This window comes from Peromyscus maniculatus, chromosome 18, assembly GCF_049852395.1.
Source record: "Peromyscus maniculatus bairdii isolate BWxNUB_F1_BW_parent chromosome 18, HU_Pman_BW_mat_3.1, whole genome shotgun sequence".
NCBI classification, from domain to species: Eukaryota; Metazoa; Chordata; class Mammalia; order Rodentia; family Cricetidae; genus Peromyscus; species Peromyscus maniculatus.
Window position 1 is genome coordinate 41,346,748 of NC_134869.1, and position 27,541 is coordinate 41,374,288.

The 27,541-nt window shown below is 42.7% G+C and overlaps 1 protein-coding gene and 1 long non-coding RNA gene across 4 annotated transcripts in view; both read right to left on the reverse strand.

Annotated features, from left to right (window-relative positions):
- Positions 1 to 27,541, reverse strand: part of LOC143269166 (uncharacterized) — a 280,184-nt gene that overhangs the window by 93,660 nt on the left and 158,983 nt on the right. The window lies entirely within an intron of this gene.
- The window catches only part of Frs2 (fibroblast growth factor receptor substrate 2), a 90,276-nt gene that overhangs the window by 34,642 nt on the left and 28,093 nt on the right, over positions 1 to 27,541 (reverse strand). Inside the window, exon 2 of one of the 3 annotated variants that reach the window (XM_076553954.1) lies at positions 5,044 to 5,137. The exons of 1 other annotated variant lie outside the window; for it this stretch is intronic. The gene's annotated coding sequence lies outside the window, so the exon portion shown is untranslated. The remainder of the gene's footprint in view (positions 1 to 5,043; positions 5,138 to 27,541) is intronic. One more of the 3 variants, XM_076553955.1, reaches the window with a different exon arrangement.

The following is a 27,541-nucleotide window of genomic DNA, read 5'->3' on the forward strand; positions in this document are numbered from 1 at the left end:
TGCTCCCAATATGGACAGCTGGTCCATTTAAAGTCAGGCCTCCTTGGCAAGGAAAGTGCTTGTTCTTCAAACTGGGGGAGAGGAGAGGTTTCCTTTCAGTACACATTGCAGGGCCTGATTCATCTTGATCAGCACTTTTGTTCTGTGGTAGCAATTTGTAGACTTTCAACCTACTCTGGGTTTGGGGTTTTGTTTTTTAAATCTAAAAGCAAGTAACTAAAACAGCAAAATCCAGCTAAATCATATGGGAGTCTATGAGTGGAACACGACACAGAAACGCTATAAAACAATTGTACTCTTGTTAAAATGTGAAACTTTTGAGTTTCAAGAATAAAGTCCAGCTTCAGTTAAATTTAATTGCAACATGTGAGGCCTTGACACACAACAAAAGGTCTGAGTCCGACCGTCCTCACTTTTCACTATCATAGCCCATTTCTGACCCTCAGACACGAAGCTTGCAGAGAGCACTTGCCTACAAGCCAGGGACTCTGGGGTGGATCTCCAGGACCACCAAATTGCTACACTTCAAGTTCCAAATGCACTTAATTAATGGACTATCAATCTGTATTTTTATTCTACTACCTACATGGGCAATTTCTTAATCCTTCCAAATGCTCAACTAAACCAAGTAATAGGCATATCTGAAGACCTTATTAGACTAACACAGATAACATGAACTACTCAAAACCAATCTTGATATCTCTGCTGTACCTGAGACTGAACCAAATCAAGCCTTTCAGAATAAAAGAAAGAGTTTTATAACCCAATACGTGATTTTCATACTATGAATAAATAAACTTTGACACTGAAATATATTCAAATTGCTCATTACTATAACCCACAAAGGCATTTTATGTCCTACCCAACAAAACTAGACATCTAACCTCTAAAGAAAGTAAACCAGAATACTCTAAACTAAAAGTTTGTGATATTTGTGATTAATTGGAAACATTTATGAAATATTTTTCTATAGCAGCGGTAGAACCTATTAATTTAATAAATGCTACTTTAGTGAAACTCATTTTTTGAGTATACTAAATAAAAATATAAAATCAATTGGGGCTGGAAAGATGGCTCAGCAGTTAAGAGAACTGGCTGTTCTTCCAAAGGATTCAGGTTTGATTTTCAGTACCTACATGGTGACCCACAACCATCTGTAATTCCAGTTCTAGAAGATCCAATGCCCACTTCAGGCCTCTATGGGCACTCCGTACACAGACATACATGTAGGTAAAACATTCATACACACAAATTTTTAAAAAGTAAAAAATTTAAAAACATTAAATAACTACTACCTAAATTATTCACTGACTATGTTTTTTTGTTTGTTTGTTTGTTTTGGTTTTTTTGAGACAGGGTTTCTCTGTGTAGCTTTGCGCCTTTCCTGGGACTCACTTGGTAGCCCAGGCTGGCCTCGAACTCACAGAGATCCGCCTGCCTCTGCCTCCCGAGTGCTGGGATTAAAGGCGTGCGCCACCACCGCCCGGCTCACTGACTATGTTTTTTTAACTGCATACATGTTTTTTAAACTTTCAGACGATGAGGTTCTTGTTAGGTGGCTGACAAGATAGTTGAGTGGGGTACAGGGCCTGCCACCAAGCCTGACCACCTGACTTCGAGGAAGAAGAGACCAACTTTCCCAAGCTGTCCTCTGACCGGGCTGCCTGTGCACCACGGCGTCCGTGCACACGTGTACACACTGCGCACGCACACACAAATGTCAACAAAAACAACAACAACAACAAAGAAAGCCTTCTTTAAAGACTGACCCTAGTTCCTGCTATCTTCCTCATGCAGCAGAGCATCCACTGGCAGGGAAGTAGAAAGACCCCACACCCGTCTTCCTAAACCCGGCTACCGTTTGTAAATGACAACCACTATGTTCTTCACATGCAGTATGCTAAGTGGGAATCATGAAATTGGTATGCATATATATAAGACTCAAAAACAAAAGATACTCAAAAGGGAACTATGCTACTTGTTCAGTTCTGAGTTGTACCTTTCAAGAGTGGCACAATATTTGACAATCTATAGAATGTGAAAATCATTATCAATATCTGACAATCTATAGAATGTGAAAATTATTATCAATATCTGACAATCTCTGGAATGTGAAAATCATTATCAGCTTCCACAGTTTTTAGTCTTCTCACCAAATCTTTTTTGTTTTGTTTTATTTTGTTGTTTTGTTTTTCCCAGACAGGGTTTCTCTGTGTAGCTTTGCGCCTTTCCTGGAACTCACTCTGTAGACCAGGCTGGCCTCGAACTCATAAAGATCCGCCTGCCTCTGCCTCCTGAGTGCTGGGACTAAAGGTGTGTGCCACCACCATCCGGCCTCATCAAATCTTTTATAAATACTTCATTATTGACATTAAAAAACAAAAACCTACTTTCAGAAAGCATCGACCTTGGCTTTGTTTCCAGACACATGCAGTCTTTCCTTTCCTGCTACAGTCTGAATTCTACCCGGACAAAATTCAGGCCCGGACTCAAGGGCCAGCTTGATTGGGGGGGGGCGGGGGGGGGGGGCAGGGGTGCTTCTGAGAGGTGATTAGGTCATGCAGCTCCTCGCTGTGAAAGGGATGAGGGCTTTTACAGAAACCTTCATATTGGCCTTTCTTCTTCTGCCCTGGCCATCCCAGGACACTGCATTCCTCCTCTCTGCAGGAAGCAGCAGTCAGACAAGGAACCTGCCTGTATCCTGATCTTAGAACTCTCGGCTTCCATAATGGGGAGAAATCAGTTTCTGTCAGTCAGTGGTGTGTTATTAGAGCAACACAAAGAAAGACACTTCCTCTATTCCTTTCCACCACGTATTGGTTCCCTAACCCCTAACTAAGCCCCGAGGACCCTAACTTCAGATTAAGAAACTGCCCTCCTGACAAGTATCTTTAGCTAAAGCCTTCTAAGCAAGTTTGGTTCCCAGCACCTACATCAAGCAAAGGCTCACACCCATTTTAACCCCGGAGATTTGAGGCTTCTGTGGTCACTGTACTCATGTGCACAAGCCCGTACATATACACAAAGTAAATCAATCAATAAATAAGGATGGGGCAGAGAGCAGGAGAATACTGGATGCCTCCACACATGCATACAAGTTCACAAACAGATACTCATACTTTCACACACAGACAACTCGCGCGCGTGCACACACACACACACACACACACACACACAATATTTTTTAGAAACCTATGTTATAAACAAAATAATATGCAGAACAAACATTAAAAACAGAATGGTTCTTTAAGTGAACTAGTCAGTAATCATGGAACAAACTAAAGAAGATTTTAATATCAATATTCCTGAATTTAAGTAAAATGCTGAAATGTTCACACATTCGGCCTCTTATAGGTTTACAAAAATTTAAACAAAATATACTATGTAAAACTTACCATCTCGCCAGGCGGTGGTGGCGCACGCTTTTAATCCCAGCACTTGGGAGGCAGAGGCAGGCAGATCTTTATGAGTTCAAGGCGAGCCTGGGCTACCAAGTGAGTTACAGGAAAGGCGCAAAGCTACATAGAGAAACCCTGTCTCAAAAAACAAAAAACAAAAAAAACCCAAAACAAACAAACAAACAAAACAAAAACCCTTACCATTTCAACTAGTTTTTAAAATGTATAATCATTTTTTAGGGTTGCCACTGTCCCTTTATTACATTTAACCACACAGCAGAGTGATATTGTATGTATGATATATGAAGAGTGTGCTAATGATTCAGTCAGTGAAGTGCTTGTCTTGCAAACAGGGGACCTGAGATGGATTCCTTGAACCCATATGAGAAAAAACTGGGTAGAGTGATACGTGTTTGTAAACTTAGCACTATGGAGACAGAGTCAGGTAGGACCCCCAAGGCTCTCTGGCCAGCCAGCCTCACCTATTTGGCAAGTTCCAAGCAAGTGAAAGAGACCTTGTCTCCAAAGAAAAAAAGTGGTTGGTGCCTGAGAAATGAGAGCGGAGGCTGGCCTCTGGCCTCTACACACAGAGACATGACCTGCACACATGCACACACACAGACACAGAATAAAAAAACTGGAATTTAGGCATAGCTCAGGAATAGGAGCATGCCTACCACATATGAGGCCTTGGGTTCAATCCCTAGTATCATTAAATAAATACAAATTTAAAAAATTCCTTTCTCTCTCTCTCTCTCTCTCTCTCTCTCTCTCTCTCTCTCTCTCTCTCTCTCTCTCTCACACACACACACACACACACACACACACACACACACACACAATTTACCACTCTAGTTAGGAGCCCTAAAAGTATCACACACTATAAGCCATCATCATTATGTATCTACTGTACATTACATTAATGTAGAAGATTTAAATCCCACTTTCCAAAAGAAAATGGCAAAGAAGGACAGATTTAAGGTCAGTGAGATTAAATCTTCTGAAATTTCTACTTTTGCTTTAAGCACAGCAAGAAGATTCTGAATTTCTACTGAAGTACATTCTCAATGCCTTGAAGATGTGAACACACTATGTACATCCTAAGATCTTCTTAACATCCTGAAGTCGGAGGACGACAGGGCAGGAGAAGCCCGTGAGGGGATCCTGCGCTCCTGACCCCAGCGCCTGTCCCGTGAGTCACAAGCCCCCGGTGCCAAATAACACTCTCGGTACTCTGCCCTTCCCGTCTCTTCCTCAGCTAGTGGGTCCCACTATTTTAACCTTTCTTTCTTTTCTATTTTTAATTTCTAAATTTTATTTATTTGTTTGTTTGGTTGGTTGGTTTTTTTTGAGACAGGGTTTTTCTGTGTAGCCCTGGCTGTCCCAGATCTGTGGACCAGGCTTCCTTTGAACTCACAGAGATCTGCCTGCATCTGCCTCCCAAGTGCTGGCAATATTAATTCAATAATACTACCTATATGTTTCCTTCAAGAAAACATAGCAGGCACATTTTCTAGAACCATATGCTAGAATGTGTACTACACAGTAAAACCAGAAATTTAGTGTGACTCTTATGCCCACATTCTTATTAATTAATTAAGCGTAGAGAACTGTTAGGATGGAAGAGAGAGACTTGGTCACTTACTAATCTGGAGGAACGCTATGCTGCATCTTACTTCATGACACGTGGATTATTTCCTCACCGTTACATCTGGGCATCTACTTCTTGACGGCCATTTCTGAAATAAAGTACAGTAATTGAGAATGTGATTCATGTATTATAAAACCATAAACTCTTTAAGAACAGTTAATTACATTATCGTGACCAGCAAGGACTATTAACAAAGTTCTTAAGCAAACTCCTAACAGAAAACATTAGCAGGGCTAAGAGTTATGTAAGATTTAAAAATGTACTGTCCTACAGGACCAGAATGTTTCAGTCCTCAACACCTTTGTTCCTGCTGGGCCTTATAGATTTTGATTGTGATTTATAAACTGGAACAAAAAAGATACACACAGGAAACCGTAAAATGGCACGTTTTGAACCCCATGAAGCAAGCGCCCACTCACGGTTTATTTATCCATTACAACTAAAATGAAAACCCAAGAAAGGGAGTCTGTCCATTTTATTTATTGACTTTAGGCACCTGAAACAATGGCTTTTGTGCCAATGAGTGCTCTATACATGTTTATTCAAAGAACGAATAAACTGATGATTGGTTAACTCCAACTGATTAAATATACAGTGGTTTGAACGACAACGGCCCCCACAGGGCCATGTGAGCCGTGCACGAGGGAATCAGGACCATGCATGCTGAGCCAGCCCTGCCCTTCGCTGGCCCTGAAATAGCTAGCCTCACCCCTCATCCTGGGCAGGGGAGAGCTGGCCCCGAGGAAGTTGGCATAGGGGAGCTAGTTCCACCCACAGGCCCCAGTGGCCTGGACTGACCAGCTCAACTACCACCCAGGCCCACTGGGGTTGGCCAAGCCTAACATCTAGCCCATCTAGGACCTCTGGAGCTCATAAAGGGACTGGTCCTGTGGATGGATAACTGTAGGATCTCCATGAGGAGTTTTGGTGAGGAGTGATGATGGTGTACCAGAAACCAGAGGCCTTGAACCAAACCAATGACACACTGCACTGAATATTTGCAAGTAAAGCTGATTGGACAAAAGGGTACACTGTGTGACACATTGCAGCTCCCAGTGCCACCAGGGCAAATGAAGAGGTGGTGGAGAGGCAGGAAAGATGGAGGAGGGAAGAGGTTTTGATTGATTGATTGACTGATTTTCATTGGGGGGGGGCAATGCAAGGGAGAGGGGAGAATATGGAAGGACTGGGAGGTGAGCAGAATTTGGGGTGCATGATGTAAAATTCCTAAAGATCCAATAAAGAAATTATGTTTAAAAAAAAAAAAAAGAAAGAAAGAAAAGAAAATGGCCCCCACAGACTCACAGGAGTGGCATTACTGAAGGTGTGGCTTTGTTGGGGGAAGTGCATCACAGGAGGCAGGCTCTAATGTTTCAGAAGCTCAAGCCAGGCCCAGTGTCACTCTCTCTCCTGCTGCCCACAACACCAGCTGTAGAACCCCCAGCTACCTCTCCAGCATCATGTCTGCCTGCACGCCCCCATGCTTCCTGTCATGATGACCATGGACTAGACCTCTGAACTGTAAGCCAGCCACTACTAAATGTTTTCCTTTATAAGAGTTGCCATGGATGTGGTATCTCTTCACAGCTAACAGAAACACTAAGCCAAAATGCTTACATCTCAAACACCATTTCTCCCACAGAAACACCACTAATGCCAACTACATCATCATCTTTTCATCAATACACAAAAACCATAAAAGACAACAAAGACATGTTCCCAACCACAGAACTAGAACAAAAGCCTAGGCCACCTTGGAGCTTGATCATCTTCACCTTTGGTAAAGATTCCAAGAAGAAGAAGAAGAGCTGAATATATGATTTTGCCAAGTACCAGGCATGGGGTGGGCAGGTATTTTTTTTATTAAACATTCATGTCCTCTAAGGTATTGCAGAGACCATTAGGCATACAAGTCTTCTGTAGGGAGTGAAAAGCTGCCACTCTTACAGATTGCAAAAATAACCCAAATTCTGGCAGTTCCCTACTTCTCATGCTATAATTGAATAACAATCCACAAAATGCTATTTGTGGCTGGGTGTAGTGGTGAGGCAGAGGCAGGTAATCTCTGTGAATTCAAGGCCAGCCTGGTCTACAAAATGAGTTCCAGGCCAGCCAGGACTGTTCACAGAGAAACCCTGTCCCTAAAAAAACAATTCTTATGTTCCTAACTTCAAAGAATTAGTGAAGATGTATCTCCTACACTGTTTTTCTTACTGTTTTGTTTCCAAATACCCGATACCAAACTCCACAAGGAGCAGTTCAGATTTAATCAAATGAGCACCATTAGAACAATTCCCAAGAGCAATGACATTCCCTTCCTCCTGCTTCTTTAAGCACTTCTGTTTGTGATTATAAAGTGCCAAGTCTGTTCAGGAAAAGTTCAACTACTTCAAATTTACGTGTTATCTTTAGGCATCGTGGCCACTGGAAAGAATCAAAAGAGCACACTAACTCTTAACATAAGTAAATGAGATGCAACACTGTAGGGATGTCTGAACTTCATTTTTTTTTTTTTCTTTAAATAAACAAACTCCCCCTGGGCTGAGGCCTGCTCTGCTTTTTGAGTGTCCCGTGGCTGGCAAACCTCGGGTTTAACCGAGATTAGCCAGGGGACAGAAGAAGCACCAAGTATGACTCAGTCATCACATTTAACAGTCCCTGAAGACCAAACCAAACACATCCACCCTCTAGAGCTGTCCCAAACTACTGCCAACCAACCTTTCATCTGAACCATCTATTTTCACTTCAAGTTCACAAACCTATTATCATATAACCCAAGATGGGGAAAGAAACCCAGAACCCCAGAAACACAGTCAGCAGGGGCTGCTGCTTCAAGAGCAGAACCAGGAAGCTGGCATTAAAAGCCGACTTGGGGGAAGGAGGCAGGGAGAACCCTTGACTATTTAAAACAGAAAACCTTGTCATCTAGAAATCAGATTAGTAAATTCAGCTCTCTGAAGGATGAGTGACGGGACCAGCAAACAGCTAAGCAGGCAAAGGTACTTGTCAACCTGACACCTGTGTTCACCCTCGTGGACCCACGCAGTGGAAAAAGAATGGACTCCTCAGAGCTGTCTTCCGACCTCCCCATGCGCATGTGTGTGCACAGACTCACACATACAATAAATAAATGTAATTTAAAACCTTAAAGACTTTCAATAACTTGGTCTTGCTATACTAATGCCCTCAATTATTTGGAGAAAATGAAAATTCCTTGAAAGAAATTATCACTATGACTAAAAGAAATATGTCTTTCAACATTAATACAACCTAGCTCTTTGCACAGAGGAGATATGCAAGAGCTATCAATTTTAAGTTGCCAAACAACTAAATGTAAATGCTAATTTTCAAAATATTTTTGTCCTGGAGTGTCAACAAAAACTAACACTTAAAACATCCTCTCAGAATCTCAAGTCATTGTAGGGATGATGGAGGGGGAGGGAAAGACAGAGAGGACACATTCTCATGGTAGTGACTATAAATAATACAACCTGATTTAAAAGGGAAAAAACTCATGATTTTAGCGTTCTTCAGCAAAACATGTTCAAAAATATAATTATAATCAACTGAAGATAATGGAATGGTCTGTGTGGTTTCAATTCAATACTTGAGGCATCATTAGTAGTGTTTGCTTTTAGACCTGGCTTCAAAGGGATTGGATGGCATGTGAAATGTACAAGGTCTCTTGAAAGTTATATATACAATCTTTATAATCAGTAATTGTCTGGTCTTTCTTCCTATGTATGCTCATAAAATTAATAAATGTCCTATTTTTAAAATTTTGTTTTATATAGACTTCCTGCCCACATTCTAGGCCACTATACAAAATGTTGGGTTTTTTTTTTTAATGTGTTGTAGTAGAATATTTTAAGGAGTGTTACTTTTGTTTATGTTGCATTTGTTTAACTCTGTGAAGCTGGGTTGCTGTGCCTGTCTAAAACACCCGATGGTCTAATAAAGAACTGGCCAATAGCGAGGCAGGAGAAAGGATAGGCGGGGCTGGCAGGCAGAGAGAACATAGGGAGAAAATGAGGAAGAGAGATGTAAGATGAGCAGCCAGAGGAGGAGGACTCGAGGGGCCAGCCACCCAGCTACACAACCAGCCACAGAATAAGATGAGCGGCCAGAGAAGGAGGACTCGAGGGGCCAGCCACCCAGCTACACAACCAGCCACAGAATAAGATGAGCGGCCAGAGAAGGAGGACTCGAGGGGCCAGCCACCCAGCTACACAACCAGCCACAGAATAAGATGAGCGGCCAGAGAAGGAGGACTCGAGGGGCCAGCCACCCAGCTCCACAACCAGCCACAGAATAAGAAACAAAGAAAGGTATTTAGGAATAGAAATGGAAAAGCCCAGAGGCAAAAGGTAGTCAGGATAATTTAAAGTTAAGGAAAGCTGGCTAGAAAAAAGTCAAGCTAAGGCTGGGCATTCATAGTTAAGAATAAGCCTCCATGTGTGATTTATTTGGGAGCTGGGTGATGGCCTCCCCCCAAAAGAGTAAAAACCCCAACAACAATGTATTATTATTATTTTATTTGTTTTATTTTTCGAGACAGGGTTTCTCTGTGTAGCCCTGGCTGTCCTGGAACTGGCTTTGTAGACCAGGCTGGCCTCGAACTCACAGAGATCCGCCTACCTCTGCCTCCTGAGTGCTGGGATTAAAGGCGTGCACCACCACTGCCCAGCTACAAAATGTATTTTTAGACAGAAAATATTATCACATTTCCCATTGTGATCTATTTAGAATAAAGGTAGAAACTTGCCAAGTTCTCTTCCAAATCTTCAACATCACACACAAAAGACGTATACAAATCTAAATTAGCATCACTAGAATTGTGACTTTATTTTTTCATAAACTTAAATGCAATGCCTAAAACATTCACTATGCAGAAAGGCTTGGCCTCAAAATAGACTTACTTTTATGCTCTCCAGGGAGTTACCTGGGGACCAAGATACTCAGTTTTTACACGTGTCCTACAGACTGCCACCTTACTCCATCAACTTTTCACTGCATTTTAAGGTTAATTAGTTAATTGAGACAGGGCCTCCCTATGTAGGCCTCACTGGCTTGGAATTTGTCATGATCAGATTGTCCTTAAACTCAGAGATCCACCTGCCTCTGCCCCCTAGGTGCTAGAATTAAAGGTGTGTGCCACCATGCCCAGAGAGTGTTTGTTTGTTTGTTTTTTAAGAGTTTTATTTAGCTCACCATTTTGAAGACTGAAAGTCTGAACAGCATGGAGCTGGTTCTGGTGAGGATCTCCAGGGAAACATCACAACAAAGAAAAAAGATCACATGGAACTGGACACTGGAAGATAGGGAGTGGCCAATCCTGCTCTTTCAGCACAGCTCTTAGGAGAGCTGCCCAGGGCCCCACAGTCTAAAGACAGCAATTGCCAGGACTTACTTATCTTGCATTAAAAGTTCCACCACCTCCACACAGACCACACTGAGAACCAGCCTCCCAACCTGTGGATCCCTGAGCACACACAAACCACAGCACAAGCTACACCTGCAGTACTATATCTTTAAAGTCTCTAGAGTTATTACAGCCGTAAGACATTACCCAGAAATCCATGGCTCTCCCTATCATATACCCACTTCATTATATATCAATGACCTGTGCTTAATAGTGCATCTTTAAATGACACACAGGAGGCCGAAGAGTTAAGAGCACTGGCTGCTGCTCTTGCAGAGGACTTGGCTTCCTGTCCAAGCACCCACATGGTGGCTCACAGACATCCATAACTCCAGTGCCAGGGAATCTGACACATTCTTCTGACTTCAGTGGGCACCAGGCACACACATGGTACACCAAAATACATGTAGGCAAACCATCTGTACACATAAAATGTAAGTGTCACACAAAGAACAGAAATGTTAGGAAGAGTATAAAGGACAAACTCCATAAAATGGTAATCATTAGAAATACCAGAACAGATTTTGGGAGTGGCAAGAAAAAAGAAAAACAAACAACAACATCTACAAAAACCTACTAAATCACTTCAGATTTTATAGCTAAAGTTACTTGGAAGTAAGGAAGTATCGCCGGGTGGTGGTGGCGCACACCTTTAATCCCAGCACTTGGGAGGCAGTGCCAGGTGGATTTCTGAGTTCGAGGCCAGCCTGGTCTACAGAGTGAGATCCAGGACAGGCACCAAAACTACACAGAAAAACCCTGTCTTGAAAAACCAAAAAGTAAAGAAGTACTAGATTTCACATGACAAAGGTTATTTTCCCCCAGGATTACCCAGTCGAACATACATTTAGAAAACACACACACACACAGTCTGATTTATAAATCAGAACAGATCGTGCCACTAAAGAATTTAAAATTAATTCATTTTAATTAGGCACCAGAGGGCCGACTCTGTAGTTAAGAGCACTTGCTGCTCCTGCAGAGGCCCCAGGCTTGGTTCTCCACTCCCACACCAGATGGTTCACAACTACCTGCAACTCCAGTACCACGGGATCTGACACCCTCTGCTGGCCGTCAGACACATTAAAATAAATCTTTAAAGAAGAAAATTCAACTTTTTAAAAACAAACAGGATGATTTCATGACTCTGAGTATGAGAACGTGTATGTTACATAAATTACAAATGATTTGTGTATATTTTAGGAAATATAGAGTTCTAAATACCTCAGGTGAGCCACTGACTTTACCATTAGCTAATGCCTCTAAAGATAAGAAATGGCATTTATCAACACACCTGATTTTCAACTTGGTTGTTTAACAGAAGGAGTAAAGATTATTTGAAGATGGCTGCTTTAATACAGGGGGTATAATCTTAAAAACTCAAAGATGTAATCCTAATTACATACATAAAAAAAACCATTGTAGACAACTTACACTGGACCCAAAACAAAAATTTTTATAAAGAACTGACAGTTCTCAGGTGAAAACTTATAGCCTTAAAAAGAGCGGACGTGATGGGACAGAAGCACAGTGTACTCCACGTGGATGTTAATCCTAAAGAACAAAGCTCTTTTTAACTCGTGGACATTTTCCCTACGTCAGCATTCTACATTTACGGTAGTCCACACGTGTTATGCAGAAAAGGACACTCCAAGTACTCAGTTTTCCAAGGACCAGCCTGGCGATTTCATGGCAAGGACACACATGATTAGGAAGCGCTGTTTGGCAGCCAGAGAAAGCTGCGGCAGGGCAGACCTGTACTAAAGCAATAGTTGATGGGTGTTGCGCCTTCACTGGCCTGCAGGGACTTACTAGGGAAAGCGCTGATTCAAACTCATCAAAATGATAAAGGCAGGCAGGCCACAGAAGGTCTCTGTCTTTCAACCTAACAACAGAGGGAACCCAGTCTTTTCAACTTCGCTCCCTGCAGGCCGGCATGAGTGTGTCCCTCTCTCTCTGGTGAGCTTCTGTCTGTCTGTGTGCTTGTGTAGTGTGAACACATCTCTTCCTTAGTCTTGGTGACTCTTATCTGCCGTCCCTCTCCTTCATGGACAGCTGTCTCTTTCTTACTCAGTAACTCAAGTTCAAGCCCAGATTTTCAGAAAGAAAACATCAGATTACAGACTGGATCAAAGTATTTGAAAACTGTCACAAAATGAGCCAACGAGGCAGAAATTAGGCCGGGAAAGACAACGGCCTAGCACTTGTCTACCATGCACCTGGTCTGAGACATGTACCACAAAACCAAACCCAAGGTTAATTCTTCAAACACCAACTCAAATGTAAAGTGACTAGAGTCAGACCTGGTGGGGCACTGCCAGCCCAGCCCTCCAGGAGGTGAGGACAACTGGGAAGTCAAGACCAGCCTGGGTTATATACGGAGTCCCAGGACAGCCTGGACTGAACAGGTGAGACTTTATCATAAACGAAGTCAAAGCCACAAATTCTCTTCTTTTTCTTTTATTTGCATTGGTATTTTGCCTGCATGTATATGTAAGGGTGTCAGATCTTGGAGTTACAGACAGTTGTAAGCTGCCATGTAGGTGCTGGGAATTGAACCTGGGTCCTTTGGAAGAGCAGTCGGTGCTCCTAACCACTGAGCCATCTCTCCAGACCCTAAAGCCACAAATTTTCAAGTTTAAAACTCACAAGCCCATGTGCCATACATAAGACACAAGACTAATTACCTTAAGGGACTCTGTCCAGACTTAATAGAATGTATTTGAATCATGGAGTTCATTAAAGTTTTTTTAAAATGTACTTATTTTTTTATTTCATGTGTAGGAGTGTTTTGCCAGCCTGTGTGTATGTGAGTGTGCCAGAGAAGAGGGTGTCACATTCCCTGGAACTGGAGTTTCAGATGGTTGTGAGCTGCCCTGTGGGTGCTGGGAATCAAAGCCAGGTCTTCTGCAAGAGCAGCTAGTGTGCTCTTAAGTGCTGAGCCATCTCTCCAGCCCCCGTTTTATTGTTTTTGACATGTGTGTATGTGTGTGTGCCTGTGTGGGGGTGTACATATGCGCATAGGTGCCCGTGGATGCCAGGACTCATACCCCTCAGGAACTGGAGTCACAGGTGGTTATCAAAAGACTGAGAGTGCTAGCAACTGAACTCCGTCCTCTGGAAGTGTGCACGCTCTCAAGTGCCCAGCCATCTCTTCAGTCCTCCAGAGAGCTTATTCCAATTTTAAACATGTTGGTTACAATAAAGGTGTTCAGCAAGAAAAGACACAGACACACCTGAGACCAGAGGCGTAAACTTCTCACAGGAGGTGCCCAGCCTCACAGATTTTGAGCTAAATAGACCAGGGAGAAAAGGAAAAGTCGCTTAGCACACTGGTTACAAACCCAGGCTTTGGACTCACGCCTCTGAATGTATGTCCAACTCTGCTGTGACTGACTGTGTGATCTTGGGTAAGTCACTTTCTCTCAGCTCTTCTCTTCTAAAATGATGAGTTAATGCTGCTGTTGTGTAGGAGTGGCATCGGGATAATGCTTATAAAACACTTAGCCCGGCACCTGGCACCGAGTGAGGACTCAACAGCAGCAGAGCATCGGGAACCAATCTTTCTGTCTGCTAAAACATTCCCTATATAATTATTTTAAAAGATCAAACACGTTCCACTTGGAGAATTTGCTCCACCTGATGACCTCAGAAAGCTCCATGTTTCCCCACACTTTATCACACGTGCATCTAATGCAGACTAGGAGGGGCCAAGTGAACAGGAGAGTAGAGAGGAGGAACTTGTTCGCACACTAACGCTGGCACAGTTGCGTCAAGGTCAAGTCTGGGGCAGAGGTGGCAGCATTTAGCAGTCCAAAGCCAGCAGTGTCACTGGGACAGGCCGTGGCGTCTGTCTGTCTGTCTGTAGCTGCCACTGGCGTCCTCACAGGGTCCTGTGCAGTATGACTCTGGCACTGTTCCTGCCTGCTTACCCTGACCTGATTCACTAACCCTTGCGCCCGTTACACTGGAAGACACGCCTGAACTGGCTTTCCCACTTCCAGAGTCCGGCGACACCTCGAGGAGAGGGGCCGGTGTGCTCACCTTCCCCAACCCCATCAGCAAGAAGGGGGTGGCATTGTCAATTTCTTTAAACAAAAACAGAAACAAATACACAAATACACAGAAAAAGTGCTGCCCGCTTTCAATCTACGGTTTATCCTGGGATTTCTTGCAGCCTTGTTTTAATAAGGTCTGAGCAATTGTTTTCCTAATTTAGAAAATGATCTACTTCTAAGGAATATTATCAAGAAGTGATAACACAGGTGGGTAAGGGCATTTGCTGCCAAGCCTGACAACCTGAGTTCAACCCCCAGGACTCCCCAGAGTGTCCTCTAATCACCACAGGTGTGCCCTGCTAAGTAAGCAAATAATAAAGGAAGGAAGGAAGGAAGGAAGGGAGGGAGGAAGGGAGGGAAACAGGTGTGCTAAGTAAGCAAATAAATAAATAAACAAACAAACAAATAATGGAGTGAGGTAGGTATGCCCCATAAATAAGTAAGCAAATAAAAATAAATCAAGCCAAACAGGTGTGCCCTGCTAAGCAAATAAATAAATAAATGCATGGATGGATGGATGGATGGATGAATGAATGAATGAATAAGCAAGCAAATGAAGTAGAGTAGGTATGCCCAGCTAAATAAGCAAGCAAGCAAGCAAGCAAAGTAAAAACACAGCACTGATCTGTGTGTTCCCAGCAGATGTCCTAGCAGGAGATTTTCACAAAGTGTCTTTAACCAAAGAGCCACCTTGTTTAAGACCACGAATGGCAAAACTGTGGAAGTATCAAAGCGTAAACTCACACACACACACACACACACAGAGAGAGAGAGAGAGAGGGGGGGGGATGCTTTAACAATTTCTGTTTGAACAAATAACTCAGTAAAACATCTACACAACACAACGGTTCACCCTTCTGTTGAACAAGCACACAAGTCAGTGCCCAGTTGATACTGGCTGGTATACACTCCTCTTCCATTCTCCCATCACATTGTACTCCAGTCTCTATTGTGTTTCTGGAGTGCTTTTCCCGTGTCTAAAAGCTCAGTCCGTGTCTCAGTGTCTAAAAGCACAGATCACAGTGTGGACACAGAGTCTGCATGAAGGGCAAACTCGGAGATGAAAGCCTCAGGAGCAAGGAGCCACACGGAGTCCCTGCTGGTCACGTTTTCACCGCCCGTGGTGTCTGTTATCTGTGGTCAGTTATGGATAATAAACAGTTTAACCATCTACACACAAACGGATAGATTGTGGGCAGCAGTCTACTGGAGACGGAGCCCAGAGCCTCCTTGGTGAGCTCATGCTCTTCCACCGAGCTGTACAGCCCAGCTCGACAATGTGTCTTCAACTGTGTAACATTCAGATGAACTCTCCCATCACCACGGTTTGTCCTGTCACCGGGCGAATCGTCTCTTAGCACAGCACAGCCATGATGGAAATCTACCCAGTCTCTAGTCACTTCACAGTGGTCTCGCTCACCAGGCTGTCACAGTGTGGGAGTGCTTACACTCAAACAACCCTTACTTTATTAACAGGAGCCCCCTGAGCTCAAGGATAGCGACTCTGGCAATCTCACGTGAGTACCTACAACTGTTCTATTTTGTTATTAGATGTGGAAATTATCATCTGCCTGTGGATGTGGAGAGGCTGCTTGATGTGTTAAAGAACAAAATACTAATTTCAACAAAATCAAGCACAGTCTTTTCAATTAGTCTTCTTAAATTAAAAAAAAAAAACAACTAAGCATTTGGAAACGTAGATCGATAATGAATGTATACCGAATACACTGAAATTATCTGTAAAAATCCAGACTTGAACAGAGATTTGGCGTTCAGAACTTTAGAGCTCACAATGCCATGTACTAGAGCTATGACAGGACTGAAAAGGCTGAGGCCTTGGAACTTTGGCAGCACAGCTGAGGAACCTGTCTCCTGAGGCCAGGCTGTCCCACCATTGAACAAGTTCATGTGCTCTTCAAGAACGTCAAAATGAAATTGATGTACGCCAAGATGAAATCAACTGAAGGTCACATGACATTACGTAAAGACTTTATAGTAATAAAACAACAACAAACCTAAACCCAGGGCGGGAAACTCAACTCAAACTGGTTTTCGTTTTCTGACTTGTGATAATTCATAAATATCATGGAGTTATCAATACAGAAAAATTGTCAAGAGAGAAGAACCTGTCTGTTAGGTCTATTCCTGTGTAATGCCTAGGATATGTCCTGAAGTAAAAAGCGTGCTCCTGTAAGTTAGGTGCTATCTCACTGGGGACCAATTGTGATGTGGTACTGTTTGTCATCCCACAGAAGGCAACTTCTATAAAAAAGTCATCTCTATCCATCAGAAAAATTACTTTTGGTCACCTTATGCTAAACATAGTGGGAGTTTTTACTAAGAGGAATGAAAGAGAAACAGTTACAAAAATCTAACTTTTTGAAAATGAGATAACTCAAGTTCACCCTCCAAATGAGCTGTTATGATGAGAGGCCTAGAGGTAGCACAGAGAGGGACCGAAAGCGACTTCTGAATCACTACTCCATCAGGAGGAGTACGCTGTGAAGGCAGTCCACACACTGGAAGTAAAAATGGAGCTAACAATTTCCATCAAAAGAAGGGACACGAACGAAGAGAAAACAGAAGTGTGTGCACAGGGAACCAAAAGACAGAGAGAGCGACAAACCAGAAGGACCCATGCTGCTGCTTCTCCTCTTCCGAGGCTGACGGAGGTGCAGGGACAGCCGTACGGTCGGTCGCATGGCCTGAGAGGCTGAGACGGCTGTAACAAAGCCTTGTTTTGTTACAAAGCATCGCTCACACCTAATAAAACCACACTGTCCCTGACCAACAAGACTGTGGAGAAAAGCCTTAGGAAGAGCGAATGAGTATAAAGAAAACAGCAAATACACTGTCTCACTAAATGTCCACAACAAATTCCTTAGCTACTAACATTATGCCCATTTTATAGACCAACAGTCCCTCAGATTTACACAAGTTTAAGCATTGTCTAAGTCATACAGTGACATGTAACACGGTGCATATTTCTTCTCCCACCTGAAGTTACTACCTGTCCTGATCTGCTACTGCCCATAAGCATCATTTCAGAACATGAAAGCCTAAAGGTGCCAAGTGCTTTAAATACTAGTTAGATGTGGCCTTTCACTTCTGTTGTTACTCAGATGCCAATACTGCTACAGCAGACAATGTTTTCATGAGGCTGAAAAACAGATTAACTAGAAGACAGTGTGTAGAGCGTCAGAAAGCACTTCAGATGTATTTATTTCAACATCACAATAGTACTTAGTAGGTATTTTGTTTTGAGGTAAATTGAGGCACAAACAGGCTTTTAAAATAGACAACATAAGCTATTTCTGTGCCATAGCCCTAATCCCAACATGGTTCTGATTACCAGTACCAAACAAAAGCACTAGATACAGGTTTTGGACAGCTTTCAATAACCATTGGTGATTATGGGCACAATGACAACATGCTTCCAGAATATATGATATTCAGTCCATAATGTTGGCTATTTTCATTCATTTAGTAAGTGTTTATTGTCATCATAAGCTAAGAACTCAACAGAACGTGGCAGTGTTATCTAAATGTTCAGAACACAGTCCAAGAAAACGAAGACAGAATAACCATACAATGTAGACATCTAGTACACGCCGGTAGACGCAGCATCAAATGAGCAAAGGGGAATTGCTCTCAGGGATCGAGACACAGCAGGAGGAATTACCTGTGCCTAAGGTACTCAGAGATGTATGAAAGGAAAACCTCAACTGTATCTTTCTTTTTCTAATGTGCGTGTATGTGATTTGTATGCATGAATCTTCCTCAATTCTTCTCTATCTTAATTTGTTAGAGCAGGATCTCTCAAACCCAGAGCTCACTGATACAGCTAGTCTGACTAGTCAGCTTGTCCAGGGGTCCTGTCACAGATCATATCACATCCACCCCTCATGTACATGGATGCTAGGGATCTGAACTCTGGTCCTTACACTTGAGTGACAAGCACTTTAACTACTGAGCCATCTCTCCAGACCTGCAAGAGAATCTAAAAAGACTTATGGAGGGTTCTGGCAAGCCTCTTCCAAAATCACTCCCGTAGAAAGGCTGGGTCCTCACTATGAAATTGTTGCGGCAGGACAGAGTATGTGTTAGCACAATTAGTGTGGCTTGGGTGAATGAGAGAGGGAGAAAGAGAAAAGGGTCGAGGTGGGCACGGGGGGTCAAACCCTGCAAACAAAATGGGAAGCAGTGGCAACGGAGACCACGCGTGCAGCTGAATTGTACAGCTAACATGGCTGTAAGGTTCTGGGGGGCAGACCTGTGAATTCCTTTAAAAATCCCTGTTCAGAAAGGCCCAGCATGGCAGCACACGCCTTTAGTCCCAGTGCTTAGAAGGTAGAGGCAGAAGGATCTCTGTGAGTTCAAGGCCAGCCTGGTCTATACAGCCAGTTACAAGTCAGCTAGGTCTACACAGTGCGTCAAAAATACATAAATTCCTAAAGAACAACAAAAAAAGGGGGTGGCGGGTCTTTAGTTAAGCATGACTGACCAGAACATTCTTCCTGAAAACTTACACTAAAAAAATCAAAGGCAGGCTGGTGAGATGAAAGGTAAAGGAAGGACTTACTGCACACGTGCTGGACCATCTGCACTTGATCTCAGCATCCTACAAGGTGGCAGGGAAAAAAACTCTGTGTGTGTGTGTGTGTGTGTGTGTGTGAGAGAGAGAGAGAGAGAGAGAGAGAGAGAGAGAGAGAGAGAGAGAGAGAGAGAGAGAGTGAGTGAGTGAGAGAAGAGAAAGACACACACACACACAACAATTTTTTTTTTTAAAAACTGTAGGCCTGAACATCCCTTTCTTGAGGATTCCCTCCTTGAGGAAGGGAAGAGGCTGGCTCAGGGGGTATAGTGCTCGCTGTACAGACACAAGGACCTGGGTTAGCACAGCAGCACCCACATAAAAGCCGGCCGTAGTGCTAGGATCATGGCCCCAGCCCCGGGTGAAAGGCAGAGGTAGGCAGGCCTCAGGGCTCTGGCCAGCCATTCCCGCAGAAAGCTAAGCCCTAGGTTCACTAGAAACCCTGTCTCAAAAACCAAGGCAGAGAGAAAGAGAGGAAGACGCCTGCTGACCTCTGGCCTCCATACCTACATGCCCAGGTTGGTGCTTGCATGCAAACAAACAGATAAAATAAACAGGATGGGGAGGAGGTAGATAAATTAAATCTTAAAAATGCAAGTCGTGGCTAAATCAAACCAAAATGCCTAACTGCTCAGAATGAAGAAGCCTGTCCCTAAGAAGAAAATGCAGCTCAGAGATTATCTGACATGTCCAACTTTCAAAGAATGTTCAGACTTGGTAGACAGCTGCAAATGCATTAACAAGCACAAAGCACAAAAAAATTAACATGGGGTAATTACCTGAGGAATTATGGGCAACTCCTAGGTCAAATAAACATTTTTTGACATTTTATATCGTTAAAATTATATTTAAATGTGAATGTCAAATGATATAACTGAAGGGTCTCCTCAGGGAAAAATATACAAAGTACTAAATATGAAAAAGAAAACAGGAAATCATCTTATCTACAAGAACTGTAGCAAACTTGCAACTTTTTAAAAGTCACATTTTTGTGGGCACAAATTCACCAACTAAATATAATCTAATTAGCATACTTCTACAGTCTAAACCAAGAACCTGATTCCAGAAAAAGAAAACACTTCAAAGCACAAGATTAAAACCACAAACTACATCAGGATTTATTTAACTCTTTTCAATTAACGAAGCTCTTTTCATCTAGAAACTGAAGCTGTCCACCTTGGTTTGCTTTTACAGAGGGTGGTGATCCACGACAGACTTTCACCTACCAACTGTGCAACGATGGTGTGAAAATAATTAAAGCAATTATTACAAGATTTAAGGCAATTAATAATATTTAAAATCATTTATATTGTGACAAGAAATAGAGTCAGAAAGCAGCAACCAAAGAAGACCCCAAGTATCTGTCACTGAGTGTCCATCATTCGAGGGGACACGGGGGAGAGACGCTGGAGACAAGGACCTCCGTCCACGCATCTGCAGCACAGGAGGAGGTACGAGAACTGTATGGTGAGGGCTGGGTGTGTGACTCAGGCATGGAGCACTCACCTAACATTGGCAAGGCCAGAGATTCTGTTCCTAGAACCAGAAAAAAAGAAGACGGAGGAAAGAAAAAAATCCGATACAGTAGCTTGAACAGGAGGGGTGCATGCCTGTAATTCCAGCACTACAGAGTCCTGAGGATTGCTTCAGGTTCAAAGCCAGCCTGGCCTGCACAGGGAGCACCAGGCCAGCCAGGCTGAGGAGTGACAAGAAGTGCCTAGTGGAGGTGGCACATCTAGGACATAAGTAACCACGGGCAATTCGCAAGAGCAGGACATGCTGTGGGATGTTCTGTATGTCCTGTGGGAGCCCTTCTTGGGTTCTTTGTGGCGTTACCCAGCAGGTCCGCATAGAGGATGATTAGGACCATGGGCCTGAGTGCAGGTGTCTGAGATGGTCTGCACTTGGCTGTGCTGGGGGATGGTCTGTATGTCAAGTTGTTCTGATTGGTTAATAAATAAAACCTGATCGGCTGTGGCTAGGCAGGAAGGATAGGCGGGACTAACAGAGAGGAGAAATAAAAGGACAGGAAGGCAGAGAGAGACACTGCAGCCGCCGCCATGACCAGCAGCATGTGAAGATGCCGGTAAGCCACCAGCCACGTGGCAAGGTGTAGATTTATAGAAATGGATTAATTTAAGCTATAAGAACAGTTAGCAAGAAGCCTGCCACGGCCATACAGTTTGTAAGCAATATAAGTCTCTGTGTTTACTTGGTTGGGTCTGAGCAGCTGTGGGACTGGAGGGTGACAGAGATTTGTCCTGACTGTGGGCCAGGCAGGAAAACTCTAGCGACAAGGACAACTGAACTCAACCACGGACACGAACGCAGGGGGAGCTAAGAGAGGGCCTGGACACAAACCCAGAGACCAGCTTCAGTCCCAAAGGCAATACAAGTGCATTCAAAGAGATGGGAATAAAAGTCACGTCTGCTCTCTCCTTGCTTCTGCTCTATGAATTTTCTCACAGTGAAAAATAATGGGGAAAACATACATGCAAAATCAAAAAGAAAAAGGAAAAGCGTCTAAAAAGAACTTCCAGAGAAGAAAAAAAATAATACATTAAAAGAAAGTTATCCATAATTTAAAAAGCACTTTACTAAAGAATCATGTATTTCAATTAATGTTCACATTATTTTAGTTAACCTAATTCCGTTATCTGAGAGAGAACAAGAGCATACAGTTTCTGCACTCCCTTTCCAGTGACAAGCTCACAGAAAAGTCAGTCACAGCCACAAACCTGTACACAGGCTGAGTGCACCGGTCCTCACGCTGTGAGCAAAACCGACCACTAACTGTCAGATAACTATGCTGAAACACACCATGGTTTCACTTACAATCAAGAAAACTTCATGACAGACACCATAATATTTTCAGTAAGCTGAGACATGTTACTATCCCAGTGTGTCCTCTAGACACCAGGACACTTGATGGCTTGAAAAGTTAATGTCTCCTAGGTCAGAGCAAAAAGTCACAAAAATTACAAAGAATTTATACCCACAACTTTTCAAAGTTTCTTCTAAATTATTTGGTTATAAGTTAATAGCTTTATAAATAGGGATTGAAAATAAATATATATTGAAAATACAATATTAATATATGTCCAAATTCAACAGTATAAAAAAACATGAATATATTACACCATATAGTTATTGAGTTTATATTCTCAGAAATTCGAATACTCTCATTTGCACCAAAAATAAAATATTCCTTTCTCTAATAAATTCTTATGACTGTTCTACAGCTGTGAATGGAATCCATGTTTCCGGTGCACACAGAATTACTTGTTATAAATGAAAAGTGTTCACTAGTCTAACATCAGCAAGCCCCAGGGCCTTTACCCTCACTGTCTTCTGAGACCTTATAACCAAGGTCAGAAGATGCCTGTGTTCTCCCATTACTTCCCCACCTGAAACATCTGAGCAACAGCCATGTCCTGCCTCTAATGTCCAGAAGGATGAACTGCTGAATTCACTAACCCCATTTATTTACTACCCAGAAGTTTCATGGCTATATTGTGTGCTGTATGCATGTGTGCAAATACATGTTAGCCCATGCAGCATGCACACACCTGTGGAGAGCAGAGGGTGGGTAGGGTGTCTTCCTCTATCACTCTCCATCTTATTTATTAGGCTGCATGTGTGTGCATATCCACATGTATGCACTGCAGCACGTGTGGCATGAGTAGATTACCTCTTTCCTCCACAGGTTCTAGACATCAAACTCATCATCATGCTTTCATTGCAATCACTTGGATCTGTTAAGCCACACTGCCAGCCCTCCACCTTATCTTTTCTGAGACAGGCTTCTCAATGACCCTGTAACCCACCAATGCAGCAAGCAGCCAGCAGGCTCCCAGAATCCTCTCGTCTGTCTCCCCAGCGCTAGGATTACAGGTGCACACCACCACACCCAAGTTTTTGTAGGAGTGTTGGGGAACTGAACTCAGCTCCTCATATTTGCACAGCAAGGACTTAACCATCCGAGCCACTTCCCCACCTGACTATGTTTCATACGTGATTATTTGTACCTGGGTGCAGGAGGGGAAGAATCTGAAATGGAGTCACAACAACACCCTCCGCCCTCTGAAGCAGCTGTGGCATGATACAAAAACAAAGGACCACAGTCTTAGTACAAACTCTGCTATTTTCTGAGCGATCTTCCTCCCGTATCATTTCAAATCACTGCATCTATCCTCCAAAGGCACACATAGGAAATCATGGTGCTGGTGCTGGTGCTGATGGTGTTGGTGGTGGTGCTGGTGGAGGTGGTGGTGCTGGGTGCTGGTGCTGGTGCTGGTGCTGGTGCTGGTGCTGGTGCTGGTGGTGGTGCTGATGCTGGTGGAGGTGGTGGTGCTGGTGCTGGTGGTCCTAGCAGAAGTAGAGTGTGGGGTGGGGTGGGTGGAGAGTGACTGCAGTCACATGACTACACAGCTGAGAGGCACTGGGGGAGACCTCCAACCCACATCTTCCTGTGACTGCAGTCACAACCAAGGGGAAGAACACACATTGCTTTGCAAGCTGTAATTTCAAGACATTTATTTAACCAACACTTCAACAGAGACTACCATGTGTGTCTGCAACTCTTTGGAGCACTCCACGATCCATTTAACCCTCTTTATGATACAGGTACACACTACATCTGTCAGCAACTGTCTGGAGCACTCTACGATCCATTTAACCCTCTTTATGACACACGTGCACACTACCTCTGAGAGATGAAAATATTAAGGTGGGAGAATCCCCTACCCAAGCCACACACTAATTAAGTGGTAGAAACAGGAAACAAATACAGATAGCCTGACCTCAAAATCCATGCTCTTAACCACTCTGCTAAGAAGTCATGTAGTGTGGATGCATAATTGTGATTTTCAGTATACGTCACCCTGACCATGTGTTAGATTAATATCTAAAATTTTATTAACAGAAGAATTATATTTGGGAATGAGAGCAAGTCAGCACCAACTGGAAGAAAAAGAGGCCATGAATTTGAAAGAGAGCAAGGAGGGTAAGAGGAGGGGTTAGAGGGAGGAAAGGAGAGAAGGAATAATTATAATCTCAAAAAATGAAAAATGATAGGAAATAAAAAAAATGCAGATACTTAGAACAGTGTTTACTGCTCATATTCATAAAATAAATCATAAATAGTAACATTCACGAAGGTGTCTCACAGGTCAGTCAGAACGTTATTATTTTTAATTCTGTGAAATCCACACATACACAACAGGCTATTATATATGAAATTATTACAATAAGCAACATACTATACCTAAATGTAACTTTGCAGAAACAGACGACACAACTTTGCTTTTGAACTTTCAGACATTAGAGGACAGCTTTCGCTGCTGCTGCCACCAAGTTTTACTCTGCGAGCTGATTACAGTATCGACGGCTTAGTTAACAGTCCTATACCTAACAAAAATATCTATTATTAATGGCATCCATTTATTAGTATTCTCCACTAAAGCATATGTATCAGTTCTTCCCAAATTTATTGGCATAATTTTATTTGCAGCACTATTTTAAATCCTTAACAAACTGGAGACACTATTAAAAATGACTCTTGCCGGGCGGTGGTGGCGCACGCCTTTAATCCCAGCACTCGGGAGACAGAGCCAGGCGGATCTCTGTGAGTTCGAGGCCAGCCTGGGCTACAGAGTGAGTTCCAGGAAAGGCGCAAAGCTACGCAGAGAAACCCTGTCTCAAAAAAAAAAAAAAAAAAAAAAAATGACTCTAACTATATGGAGGATGTGAGATCAAACCAATTCAGAGTTACAGGAACCAATTAAAACAACAAAGCAAACGTCCTCTGGGGACACAGGACAAACACCAACAACAGAAGGAAGAGCCTCCAAGACTTCTGCAACTCCTCTTACAAGACAGACAATGAGCTACATTTGGAAATAATTCCCAGACGTGTTAATACTAAAAGTAACTTCTCCATGAAGAGAATTACGCAAAATAAGCATGTCTTACCAGCCAATTCAGACAGTGCTGGGTGAAAAGAAAAGACATTTGAAGACAACTTTATTGTCTCACAATTTCTTAAAGTTCCAAGGGAACTGTTATGTTAGTATAAAAACATTAAAGAAAATACAAAAACAAGGGAAACTTAGTGAAGCACTTCTCAACTGGAAGGTGACCGGAAGAGAGGAGCTCAAACTAATCGGAGATGAAAGGGGGGAGTCAAGTGCAGAAGCATTCCCGGATCCTACAGTAAAGATTAATCATATAGAATAACCGTAAAATGAGGGTCTATCTACGATGCCTTTATATCGCACTTTTCTGTACAAACACAATGAAGGGTTTCTTTCCACTATAAATACACACACAGTTTTTGTTGGTACAATTTACTACGCGCTTTCTCAGCCCTGGGATATTTTTGTACTCAATCTCAAATTGGAACTGGGATGCTATCTGTTTTCAAAATGTTGAGTTACTGGCAGAAACATGGCTCCACGTCTAATAGTACTTTCTCTACCCCAAGTCTTTTTAAGCACTATTCTTATTTAGATGTAACTAAAACCACCCGTATACTTGAAAGTATAAATCAAGGCTTACAGGATATACTATTCACTGATCCAATGGATCAAAACTTGTCTCTAGTAATGAGAATGGCCCTGGTGTTTATCCAGCACTTTATCTTATGGTTAAACAGATTAATTCCTATTTATTATTTATCCATTTTATTTTAAGGAATTAGCATTCCAAAGTTAGCTGCATAATGAATGCTATTTTCTCACCACTGAAAAAGCAGAGAAATGCTCCACAAAGCTATATTCCCAAAACACTATGTCCCAAACTTTCCACTACTACATGCAGCCACCTTGCTTATCCGATTGCCATAGTATTACAACACTTATGTCCAAGGAGCTCTTAGGTCGCGGTCTCACACAACACCAAAATGTCCATGTGCTTCACTCCATCTCGTTATGCAGGCACTCAGCAGTTTCACATCACAAGAAGGGCAGGTTCAGTTCCGTGAGACACTGTGGAGAGCCAGGAATGGGGTGCATGCATGTAATTCTAACATTCAGGAGCCTGAGACAGGAGTGAGGTGACGGGAGGGGGGAGAGGTCACGGGCAACCTAGAGGACAAGGCAAGACCTTGCTACAAAATAACGCTGAAGAATAACCACGATCACACCATTTCATTAGAGTGTATCATTATACTGTTCTATATTATTGCTGTTAATCTCTTACTAAGTAACCTAAATTATAAATTGTTTTTTATTACACGCATGCAAATAAAAAAAAAAAAGAACAGCACATGTATGTTTCAGCCATCCATTTACTAGCATGTCTTAGAATACATCTCGTCCAGAGACGAGGAGGGAGGGATTAATATAAATGTTTGATGATAGAATGCAACTATGGACTTCATGTCAAGGACGACAAAGACACAGGTGAACTATCAGTGTATCCACTTTCCTCACAAAGCCATCTAGGTAAAAAGAACTACTCTGTGCTTATTCTGGTTCACACATATGCAAAGAAGTCAGCTTTTAAAACTTCATTAACCACTCTTCAAAATTATTCCCTACTTCTAATATATAACAAAATTTTCTCAAACACAGACCTCTAAAAAGAAATCCCCCTCTTCTTTGCAGAAGCTATCCATATAAAGGATCACGGTCTCATCTATGTACAGTGCTGTCCACAGATCTCATTGGTTGAATTACTGCTATTGAATGAACTCATCCTGTAAATCTCTATCAAAAGACTGCAGCCAAAGCAATGTGGCTGCAGATGCAGCAGGGCATGTGCTGCAGCCAAAGCAATGTGGCTGCAGATGCAGCAGGGCATGTACTGCAGCCAAAGCAATGCGGCTGCAGATGCAGCAGGGCATGTGCTAGCGGCTCCGACCCCAGCCAGGTCCAACCCCCAGCATCGGAAAACAAAATGACCGAGACTTTTAAGAGTTCTTCTAAGAGTTAATACACACTGTATTTGAAACCAAGTTCCTCCTCTTCATTGTCAAGGACCTTCTCAAACTCGCTCACTTATTTACTAGATAAAACTTGTTAAGACAGCAAGAAGCTCACTAATTTATGTGGGGATTAGCAAAATCCAAATAAATGAGAATCATCAGCACCCAGAAATTTAATGTGCATATTAACAGGCAGAAACACATCTTTTTCTTTGTCTCCTGGAGTCAAGACCTTACTATGTAGCCCAGGCTGGCCTTTAATTCCCTGTCTTCCTGCCTCAGCCTCCCATGTACTGGGATTACATGTATGCACCACCATGCCCAAGCAGGATCACATAATTAAGTTGTCCCAAACCTTCTGACTCTTCAGTGGCGTCACTCTAACCTCTGTAAGGCTTCTACAGCACATCATGTTTTCCTGGTTCTCATTTGACTCATTCTCTGGCTCTGGTCCCACTGCCCAGCCCTCCTTCTCTGTCATCTTCTCAGTA